The sequence below is a fragment of the Pinus tabuliformis genome, chromosome 1_2 (assembly GCF_031772625.1).
Source record: "Pinus tabuliformis cultivar Carrire ecotype Pingquan chromosome 1_2, CPIR1, whole genome shotgun sequence".
In the NCBI taxonomy this organism is placed as follows: domain Eukaryota; kingdom Viridiplantae; phylum Streptophyta; class Pinopsida; order Pinales; family Pinaceae; genus Pinus; species Pinus tabuliformis.
In genome coordinates this window covers 189,358,808-189,368,020 of record NC_142298.1, presented here as the reverse complement: position 1 = coordinate 189,368,020, position 9,213 = coordinate 189,358,808, and positions in this window count along the sequence as shown.

The following is a 9,213-nucleotide window of genomic DNA, read 5'->3' as shown; positions in this document are numbered from 1 at the left end:
CTTGCACGCCCTGGCCTAATGATCTTCTCCTCCTTATATAGTCTTAGTCCTTTCTAAATACCATGGACCAAAACCACTTAGAACTAATACCTTGGACCAAATACCTAGGGTTAATACCTCGGACAAAATACGTTGGACCAATACCTTGGATCAAAATACCTTGGACCAAATACCTCAGACCAAAAACTTAGTTTTCTAACATGTACGTGATTTTCCTCTTGTGAAAGTGCATGTATACGTTATAAGCTCCTTTTGTTCTTTTAACCCGCATGTATCCGCTTCTTGGACAAGGTGAACCTGCGTATATCTCTCTTTCTTCATTCTTTGTAATCTGATCTGTAATTCTTTGTTATTAACCTACTGTACTATGAGCTTTCATCTGAGTGAGATGCCATCAAGGACAACATCTGTATCATAATGCCAACAATCTCCCTCTTTGTACTTGATGGCAACAACAACACCAAGTCACTCTCCCCCTTTGACATCAAGGGCAAAGGGTGTACTAGGATATTTTCTCCCTTTGACATACATTATGTTGTTCATGCTCCTGTGTACATGCTAAATTCTTTGATTGAGCTCCCCTTTTGTACATGTTGAGATGCACTGAAACCGTCCATGCTCCCCCTGAGCACAAGCAAAGTCTGCAAAAATATTTTCTAAAAGAATAACATGACTCTATAACTCAACTATGTGAGGATGACCTTCCTATCACCAATGACTCAGACATACATACATCTCCCAACCAAGTGGGGATATACCAAATTTGACTCATCTACCCAACCAAGTGGGGATATACCAATTGTATATACATGACAGAAACAAGAAATATTACATCATCCATCCCATGTAAGGTGGGGATACAAATTATGTCATTTGTCCAAAAGGACTCATTCAAGACATATCACACCCTAGAATTTTACATGACTTGAGCAACAAATTGTATAAATATCTGAAGCCATAGCTGGACTCGACAACCATAATGCCAACAATGCTGAATGTATGTGACGGATAATGCTCCCCTTGAACCTGTGCTACCCATACCAGAGCCCGCCCCATTTTTTTTCTTGTTTGAAACACATATACGCTTCTTAACCCATAGAAACCCGCATGTGTATGCGACTATACTTCATGAAACACGCATATAATAACCTTTCTCTGGAAAAATTGGATTTAACAGTAGGATGATGTAGCAACTACTCCCAGCTTTTATCTGAGATATTCAAATGTCTCTCTGGGCAGTGGTTTAGTGAATATATCAACAACCTATTCTTTGGAGGGAACATACTCCAATTTGACCTTTTTTTCAAGCGCTTGTTCACGTAGAATGGTATTTGATGGGTATGTGCTTGGTCTTGGAGTGCATGACTGGATTATTTGAAATAATGATGGCACTTTTATTATCACATAGAATGGAGATGGGTGGAGTACATGTGATCTAAATGTATTGCAAGGTTTACATCATCCAAAGTAGTTGTGTGCAACAAGATGCAGTAGCCACATATTCTGCTTCAGCTGTAGATAACGCAATTGAACTTTGTTTCTTACTGAACCAAGATACTAACCCGGAACCCATGTAGAATGCACCACCACTAGTGCTTTTTCTGTCATCAACACTTCCTACCCAATCTGCATCTGTATATGCATGAAGAGTGAGATCTGTATCTCTAGGATACCATAAACCAAATTTATGTGTTCCTTGAAGATATTTGAAAATTCTTTTGACTGCCTGAAGGTGTGATTCCTTTGGATTTTCCTGGAATCTTCCAAATATTCCTACTGCATGCATGATTTCAGGTCAGGTACCTGTTAGATAAAGCAGACTGCTAACCATGGATCTGTAAGTTGGTTGATGTACTGCTGCGGATTCATCATTTGAGCTGAGACTGCATCCTGTTACCATTGGGGTACATACAGGTTTAGAATATTCCATGCTGTACCTTTTCAAGATCTGTTTGAGATATTTGGTTTGTGAAAGAAAAATACCATCTTTATTTTGTTGAACTTGTAGACCAAGAAAATAGGTAAGTTCACCAAGCAAGGACATTTCAAATTCTTGCTGCATTATTGAAGAAAAATTCTGACTCATGGATTCTTCATTGCTACCAAAAATGATATCATCAACATAAACAACAATAATTAGCAATTTATCAGTGTCAATCTTTGTATATAGATTGCTATCTGCTGAACCTTTTGAAAAACCTTATTGGTGTAGATATTTGTCAAGGCAGTAATACTAGGCCCTTGGAGCTTGTTTCAGACCATAGAGAGCCTTTTTGAGTCTGCATACAGGTTTTGCATCATTTCCAAGAATGAATCCTTCTGGTTGTTCAATATAAACTTCTTTTTCTAAATCTCCATTAAGGAAAGAAGATTTTACATCCATGATCCGAATTGGATCCATAGAAAGACTGTCGAGAACCATGACTGAATCAGGTCAAACAAATCCCTAAAGAAATCCAAAACAGTATCAAAAACACCCTAAACTAGTGGCCATGGCAGCTGACGTGGAACGACAAGGACCTCGATCAAATCGCGATGACGGAGGCCCATGAAGACCGCGCAGGAGGCCAAATTAGTCCCTAGGAGCCCTGGATCGGGAAACAGAGGTGGATTTTGATCGCGCATCGCTGGGCAAAAAGAGCCAAAATAGGGGAAGCCCGAGCACTTGATTGCGTTAGGAATCAGAGGACCGCGGGTGGAAAAGGTAAAAGCGCTAAAGTACAAAGGTGGGACCCGTGCTTCGGAAACTAGTGGTATTGATCGAGGCTCCCTTGAACAGTAAGAGGTTTTGGACAAGAGCGGAGTGATTCCATACATCGATCGACCAAGCGGAGGTGAGAGAAAACTGCCGTTGATAGCGCACTATCGGTCGAGCAAGTCAACCGCGCGAAACGTGTGTATGACGTCGGATCTGGAGGGCTTAGATCGGATGGCTGAGATCGTGCCCGACGGAGGAAGCGGAATCGGCAGGGAATTAAGCCACGTTCTAAAAAGGATTTGGAATTCATTTGACCGCCACGGTAGAGGAAAGATTCATCCACGGTGTAACTGAAGAAACGAACCGATGAAGCATGTTGGTGCCATTTAGAGGAGGACAAGTGGCCACTCCCTGAGCGTTCATGATGATGCCGAATGCAGGGAACTCCAAGCGACGTTGCAGAAGGCGAATCGATATAGGCGGAAGAGGAACCGAACAAGCATAGGGATCGAATGGCTAAAGCCATGAACAGAGATAGTCGAATCAGTGAGAGTTGATTTGGAGTCAGAATTGAGAGGAGTCCAAGCGGCCAAGAGAGACAGTGAACAGTGAACCCTGAGAGGAGGACTAAACACAGAGAACAGTATAGCCAAGCAGAAGAGACAAAGGGTCGAGCTGAACACAGGCAACATTGAGCACTAGAGAGCTTGAAGATTCAAGCCTTCCCATAGAGGAATCTGTCCGGACTGAGCATCACATTTGGCTCTTTCCACTGTAGACCAAGGGTCACAGAGTTGGCAGGAACTAGAAGAGTCTGTGTACTCCAAGTGCCTTGGCGAATCCAAGAACCACCCTGCCAAGCAAAATTTGCTTCAAGAGAACTCATATTGAGTCCCTGTATTGTAATTTCTCTGTTGAAAGACACAATAAAACAAGGCCACCACTGAAGCTGGACTGGAGATGTAGCCCTGGAGAATAGGGTGAACTCCTTATTAAAACTGTTTGTGTCTTTGTGTTGCTTACTATATTTCTTTGCTGTCTCTCCATTTTATTTTCTGTGTATTGGCAATCTGATCGATCCGTTGTTTCAATAACATAGAACACACACCAGCATATGAGCTTGTAATACCTTAGTTTAATAAATCTTTAACTGTTGGCACTCATAGGGTGAATATCAGATCAAGTGGTATCACAGCTTAAGGTTGTAAGGTTAGACAAGCTTGTCTTGGTATAGCTGTGAATTCTCACAAGATCAAAGCTCAAATTAGGAGAAGGATAGTTGGTGGAAACTAATCCTGAAATTGGAAGAGTCTATCCTCGAAAGACCATGTCAGAAGAAGGTTCTATGGGGCCAGACCCTCAATTCATAGAGAGTTTCCTAGCTATAAAGTCTATGGTTGAAGAAATGTACAGAGACTTTAGAAAGCAAAAGGGGAAGATGCATCAGCATCTGAGCAAGAGAAAGAAGACGATGAATCTCACTTCCATGACAACTCCAAAGGAAAGGGGAAAGAGGAAAAATTTCTCACACCTCCTAATAGTCCTGTACATAATAAGAAAGCATATTTGATTAAGTTAGATGTTAAATTTGATTTTCCTATCTATGATGGAGAGCTAAATGCTGAAAAATTGGACAATTGGATTAGACAAATTGATGTGTATTGCACGGTATAGAGCACAACCTCAAAAAAGAGTAAGATTCAGTTGGCAAGCCTACGCCTAGGAGGCACTGCCTTGGTTTGGTGGGAAGGTAGAACCCAAGCTGATATGAAAAGCCATGGTAATACCATCTCTGTCTGGAGTGACTTCGTTTCTGCAATCAAAAAACAGTTCTATCCATTGGCCTACATGCAGCAGACCATGATGATTTCGCAAACTCTTCGACAATTGAAGGGGAAAAGTGTACAAGGTATACTCAAGAGTTCAGAAAGAGAGCATTGACGTTGGTATTTCACTAGACTCACCAGAGACTCTTTTGAAGTACATTGGTGGTCTACACAGCTACATGAGGCATACCATCCTCATGTTTAATCCCACTATAGAGATGAGGTATCTGTACAAGCTACTCATCTAGAGGCTAGAGGAAAGAATGGTAATCCAGAAGTTGGGGGACCATCCCAACCCACTGTGAGCAAGAGCAAGGAGAAAAGAAAACAGAAATGGAAGGCAAGGAAGGCTAACACTGCACAGAAAGCCAAAGCTTCATGCACTCACTGTAAAAAGGAGGGGCATGATGATGAGCATTGTTGGATTCTGCATCCAGAGCTGAGACCTAAGAAGTCCGAGGGCAAGAAGAAGAAGATAGCTGCAACTATTCAGAGAGATTTGGGGTTAGACTCGGGAGATGAAACAACTATAGCAGCCACAGGTATAAGAGGTAAGAATTCTGAAGCATCTACTAGTAATTCTGCTCAATTTGTTATTGATGAAGAAAATGAGAGAAAATGACATGAGCTTTTCCATATTCGAGTTATTTCCAAAAATCAAAAGATTGATACTTTGTTTGATAGTGGATCTCAAGTAAATTTGATTTCTGAAGCAATTGTAAAGAAATTGGGATTAGCAACTGCACCTCACAAGAAACCATACCCATTAGGATGGTTGAATGATAAAGCACAACTACAAGTGACTAGACAGTGAAAACTCAAGTTTTCTTTTGGGTCAACATTTGTAGATGAGGTTGAGTTAGACATAATTCCTTTGGATATATGTGGAATTGTTTTAGAAAGTCCTTACTTGTATGATAGAAAGGCTATTTTCTATAGAGCTGAGAACAAGTATCTATTGGTTAAAGAAGGAATCTAATACTTTGCAAGAGCTCATAAGCTCAAGAATAATTATACTCTCATAAACTTAGGACAGATGAAAAGAATGATTAATTCATGCAAACAATTCTTACTGATGGTTGTAAAGGAAAAGAAACCTGATAAAACCAATGTATTTGAGGGCTGTAATGCTAAACAACAGGCTGATATAGAAAAAGTTGTTTCAGAGTATGATGTCTTGTTTCAAGAACCTAAAGGTATGCCACCCAAAAAGGGAATAGTACATGATATTATTTTGCAGCAAGATGTTCCATTGCCTAACATTGGGATGTATAGGTTGTCTGCTTTAGAGAATGCTGAAATCAAGACGCAGGTGTAGGAGTTGCTCAAGAAGGGCTTCATCAGGCCTAGCACATCACCATGTGGGTCACCAATCATTTTGGTGAGAAAGAAAGATGGCTCGTGGAGAATGTGCATTGATTACTGAGCACTAAATAAGATAACAATAAAAAACCATTATCCCCTTCCTCGCATAGATGATATTTTAGATCAATTAAAAGAAGTTGTTTATTTCACCAAGCTGGATTTGCATAGTGGATACCATCAGGTCAGAGTTGCAAAGCAAGATGCATGGAAGACTGCTTTCAAAACAAAGCAGGGATTGTATGAATGGCTGGTTATTCCTTTTGGCTTAACTAATGCTCCTGCTACTTTCATGAGATTAATGAATGATGTGCTCAGGCCTTTTCTTGATGATTTTGTTATTGTGTATCTGGATGACATTCTGATTTTTAGTAAAACGTGGGAAGAACATTTAAAGCATGTTAAGTAGACATTAGATGTTTTGAAAAGAGAAAACTTTATGTTAAACTCTCAAAATGTGAATTTGGCAAAACATCTCTAAACTGCTTGGGTCATATAGTAGGGGGAGGTGAATTGAAAATAGATCCCTCTAAAGTGGAAGTCATTGTGAACTGGCCTAAACCCAGGTCTGCTACAAAAGTGAGAAGCTTCTTAGGAGCAGCACAATATTGGAGGAAGTTCATCTCTAACTTCTCCTTGATTGCAGCTCCCTTACATGCTTTAATAGGATTGAATAAGGTGTTTCAATGGGGAGGCAAACATCAGAAAGCCTTCGACACCTTGAAAGAGAAAATAAGTACAACACCTGTACTAGCACTGCCAGATTTACAAAGATCAATTGAGATCCAAACTGATGCAAGTGACTATGCCATGGGAGCAGTGTTGACACACAGCACGACAAACCCATATGTTATCATTCTGAGACTTTTAATCCTGCAGTAGTTAACTATCCTACATATGATAAAGAATTGTATGCATTAGTTCAGAGTGTGAAAAACTGGAAACATTATTGAATGGGCAAAGAGATAGTAATACATACTGATCATCAGCCACTTCAATATCTACACTCCCAAACTAAGTTGCAACAATCAAGACACTACAGATGGATGGGTTTTCTACAACAGTTTCACTTAGTCATCAGATATAAAAAGGGCATACATAACAAGGTTGCGGACATGTTATCTAGACCCATTATAAATGCATCTACCATACTTAAGCATAACTCTATGCTACATGAAAGCTACATAGAACAATATGCTCAGGATATGGATTTTAAAGATGTATATGCAACTTTGAGTCAAGGCAAAAGAGTAGAAGAATTGGACTATCATATAAGGGACTGACTCTTATACCATTGTGGGAAACTTTGCATTCCACAAACTGAGAGGATGAAGATAATTAGGGAAGCACACACTTCTCTGATATTAGGTCACTTTGGGGTAAGAAAAACAGTTGCACAACTACAAAGATTCTGCTATTGGCCGAAAATGAATGAGACAGTTTCTAGATATGTAAGAGGGTGTGCCATGTGTGTTAAAAGCAAGCCCAACAATAGAAAACTAGGCTTGTACACTCCATTGCCAATTCCTTCTCAGCCTTGGGAAAGTGTTTCCATGGATTTTGTTGGAGGACTGCGTAAATCTAGGAAAGGTCATCATTATCTATATGTTGTTGTGGATAGGTTCAACAAAATGTGTATTTTGATACCTTGTAGTAAATAGATCACAGCTGAACAGACTGCAAAATTGTTCTTTGAACATGTATGGGTTCATTTTGGATTACCCACTTCCATTGTATCTGATCGAGACACTCGATTTTTGGGTAAGTTTTGGTCTAGTCTGTGGGAACTGATGGACACCAAGTTAAATAAAAGCACAACTTTTCATCCACAAACAGAACGCCAGACAGAAGTAGTAAACAGGACTGTGATCCAGTTACTGAGAGGTTATTGCAGTAAACATCCTAAGCTTTGGGATGAACACTTGTGTTATGTGCAACATTCTTACAACAGAGCCAAACACTCGTCTACACAGAGATCTCCTTTTGAGACTTGCTTTGGTTTTATACCAAGGTCTCCTTTGGATTTTGTCTTTGGTAAAGATACCATGGTTGATGGACACAGTGAAGTGGACAAGGCAACCAGGTTCATTGAATAGATCCAAGAGATCCATCAGGCAATACAAGAACAACTGGAAAAGAGCCAGGCCAAGTATAAGGCTAGGCATGATAAGCATCGGATGGAGCATAGTTTTCAAGTTGGAGACCAAGTCTGGCTGTATATCAGCAAGGACAGGATGCAAGGTGAAGGTAAAAAGCTAAAGCCTATCAGGTATGGACCTTTTAGGATACTTGAGAAAATTGGTGAAAATGATTTTCGCCTTGATCTACCAGCTTACATACACATCTACTCAGTCGTAAATGAAGATTGTTTGTGATTGTTTGAACCTTCAATGATTGAGGACCCTGAAGAGAAAAGTCAATTTCCTTTTATTGATGACCTGCTACTTGAATACCTCAATGACTTGCAGGAAGACACCGTGTTGGACAGGAAGGTGAGGGCAACAAGCAGGGGATAAGTTGAGTACCTCAGGATTGGGCTTAAAGGTTCAAAGCCGAGCAGCACAAAGTGGATTGAGATTGGACAAGTGAAGAAGCAATATCCTCAGTTGATGCTTGAAAACCAACTTTTGGTGGTCCAAAAGCTTTCTCAGTAGGGAGGCTGTGATCCGAATTGGATCCATAGAAATACTGTCGAGAACCATGACTGAATCAGGTTAAACAAATCTCTAAAGAAATCCAAAACAGTATCAAAAACACCCTGAACCAGTGGCCATGGCATTTGACGTGGAATGACGAGGACCTCGATCAAAGCGCGCAGACCAAGGCCCATGGATACCGTGCAAGAGGCCAAAGTAGCCACTGGGAGTCCCAGATCGGGAAACGGAGGTGGATTTTGATGCATGATTAGTGCCTAATCACTCATCGTTGGACGAACAGGGCCAAAATGGAGGAAGCCCGAGCACTCGGTTGCATTGGGAACCGGAGGACCACGGCAGAAAAGGTAAAAGCGCTAAAGTACAAAGGCAGGACCCGCTCTTCGGAAACTGGCGGTATTGATCGGGGTGCCCTTGAACATTAAGAGGTTTTGGACAAGAGCAGAGCGATTCCATACATCGATCGACATGTGGCAAGCAGAGGTGAGACAAAATCGCCGTTGATTGCGCGCTATCGGTTGAGCAAGTCAACTGCATGAAACGTGTGTATGACGTCGGATCTGGAGGGCTGAGATCACGCCCAATGGAGGAAGCAAAATCGACAGGGAATTAAGATGCGTTCTAAAAGGGATTTGGAATCCGTTTGACCACCACGGTGGAGGAAAGATTCATC